The following is a 2,809-nucleotide window of genomic DNA, read 5'->3' as shown; positions in this document are numbered from 1 at the left end:
TGTCTGTCCAGAATCCTGAATTTAACACAACACTTGGAGCAAAATTTAGAGGAGCTTAAAATCTTTTATATCATTTAGTGATGCTGACTTCCCCAAAATATTGGCCACAGTGTAAAAAATATTCATAAATTTACAGTTTTCTGTAAGCGTGTGCGTGCGCGTGTGTGTGTGTGTGTGTGTGTGTGTGTGTGTGTGTTTCTTTACCAGATTCAACTTGTTAGGCCCTTTCAGGTCCAGTATTGACGCCACCTTTCCTGGAGTCTAGCAGATGTTTCAGGTCCAAATATAATCTAAAATATTAGGATCAGCAGAAGAGGAAAAGTGCAAAGCAAAGAGCAAAACATTATTTAAGTAACAGTTCACCCACAATACAAAACTTATCACCTTCATGCCATTTGTTATTCTCTAATGCTCTAATACCCTCTCAGGTTATTGTGAAAATAAATACAGAACTTTATCAAACATACCTTCATTATTATCACCACAAAAATAAATATACACCATCCGTCTCTAATCAGCCACCGTCACAGGGTTGGTGTTATTGTATAGAGAACTGTGGCTGTTAAAAAAAACAACAACACATTAGTATCTAACACATTTGCATAGCCTTCAGATAAAAAAGAGAGATAAACATCACAAAGTATACCTCACACTTTTTCAGATATCTTTTGATTCAGATGTTGATTATTGATAATAAATCTACAAAATCAAACCTGTATCATCATTAGGCTGCTCAAATATGAATCAGTTGATTAATTTTACAGACAGGTGGCTGTTTACAACGCACTAAATTGTCTTTAATAAAACGGAAATGTTGTGTACAGTACATGCTAAGTTTAGCCTATAGTTTTAAGCACAATATCATGCGGGAGAAAAAGCTTGACTAAGATGTTCCTGACTACAGAAATAGCCTAACTTACTAACGTCAGACATCCCGAGTTGGGAAAAGTCATTTTCGGGGGATACAGAGTTGATTTGCGGGAGGTAGCGGGAGAGATAAGTACCTGAAGAGCAATGGGATGAGTTGCGCGCGACGTACCTAAAGAGCGGTGGGGGTGACTTGCGCGCGACGTACCTAAAGAGCGGTGGGGGTGACTTGCGTGCGACGTACCTGAAGAGCGGTGGGGGTGACTTGCGTGCGACGTACCTGAAGAGCTGGGAGGGATGCGGTGGAGAGGGGTGTGCAAAGTGTTTAATGACCAGGCGGGAGACGCGCGATTTCCAGGAGATTATCATTCATTTGCGGGCATCTACTTGGGCATCTGGGAGTCTCTGTGCATTTGCGGGATAACGTTAACGTTAGTCCCGCAACTTCCGGGAGACTTCTGTAACGTTAAATGTCTGAGAAAGTGCAAACGCGATCATTTAAAGACATTAATGTTAACAATTCGACTTTAATGGTTGTCAACGCTTAATATAATTCAAGCGTACGTTATCACGCGAGTCTATGGACTAACGGTATATGGACGGCCACGAATTAACCAGTTTAAAAGGGCCGCGGTGTTTAAAACAACCAAATTAACATACACGAATAACAAACAATCATATGTTTTAGTCAGGAAGCCTTTTACAAGTAAGCATGTTCATTTACTCACCAGATATGTTTTAGAAACTCTCCAGAGCTCATGGAAACCGTCCTGTGTTGCCGTTAGCATCCGGGCAGAGTAGGCTAACGTTAGGCGGCTCCGGGGATCCCTCGCTAGTTTGCTTCGAATTAAAGGAGAAGTGTCGATTTTATTTTACAGATGGGTAACAACGCACAAAATGGCATTAAGCGTGACAGAAATGTGTTGAACATGTACATTAGATGTTTTTATGCACTATGTATGCGTGAGCATCATAGACTGTAAAATATATAAAAAGAGCATATATAAAAACATTCTTGAAAAGAAGTGAATAGTAATGCAGTTAAGCTAGATACACAAACGACCATGAATGAACCGCAGAAGTTTAAAATTGTCACTCCATTCTAAAGTTATTAACTTAACAATATGTTTACAACTGTATTTCCTTAAAGAAAGTCAGTAAAATACCAACATTTAGGTAGTTTGACTCACCAAATGGCGTCTGGAAAATTCTTCAGTGACTGGGGCTGCATGAATTCCCGGATGTTGGAAATAACACCACCAAGTGTTGAAAAGATAACTCCTTGATTTCGCATTGAATAAAATCAATTCTAACTCTAATTATATTCATTTATCAAAATCTAACTCTTTAACGTCAACACTTTTCTCTGAAATGCTTCAACACCGAGAATTTAACTCTGATGAATTTGCTGTGCACAATTTCAGATTTTACCCCGTCGTCACGGTCAACTCTGCTCTCTGTCTCAAGCATGCCGACGTACATGTCGCCCCGTAGCGTTCGTTTTAAAAGTGAAATGCAGCCATATGTAACTCTGGCTGCATAATTTGCAATCTCCAATAATGCTGCAACTAACGATTATTTTAATAACCGATTAATCTGTCGATTATCTCTTCGGATAAAAACAAACAAACAAACAAACAAGAAAAGCATTATTATATTTTTCAAGTATTTCTCACGTGAAAAAGGAAAATTTTGCTGTATTTCCAATTATATTTTTTTCTTGTTTGTTTTAATTTGGCTGGAATAAAAGCAATTTTAAAATATTTAAAAACCATTTTAAGGTCAATATTATTATCAGAAACTAATTTGAGTAGTTCACCTAGTTAAGTCTTGAATACTAGCATCTTGAAAAATGTCTTGTCAAATATTATATACTGTCATCAATTTCTATTATATTTAGAAATGTGTTGAAAAGTTTCTTTCCATTACAAACAGAAATTGG

General features: G+C 37.6%; 1 long non-coding RNA gene across 1 annotated transcript; it reads right to left on the bottom strand.

Annotated features, from left to right (window-relative positions):
* Positions 1-213: 213 nt before the first annotated feature.
* On the bottom strand, positions 214-1,668 carry LOC137487986 (uncharacterized). Its single transcript, XR_011006858.2, has 3 exons — positions 1,596-1,668; positions 468-559; positions 214-290 (listed from the first exon to the last, which is right to left on the bottom strand). It is a non-coding gene; the product is annotated as an uncharacterized lncRNA (long non-coding RNA).
* Positions 1,669-2,809: the final 1,141 nt, after the last annotated feature.

This window comes from Danio rerio, chromosome 16 (genome assembly GCF_049306965.1).
Source record: "Danio rerio strain Tuebingen ecotype United States chromosome 16, GRCz12tu, whole genome shotgun sequence".
NCBI lineage: Eukaryota > Metazoa > Chordata > Actinopteri > Cypriniformes > Danionidae > Danio > Danio rerio.
Note: the sequence above shows the minus strand (reverse complement) of the source record. Positions and strands in the feature narration are given on the sequence as shown.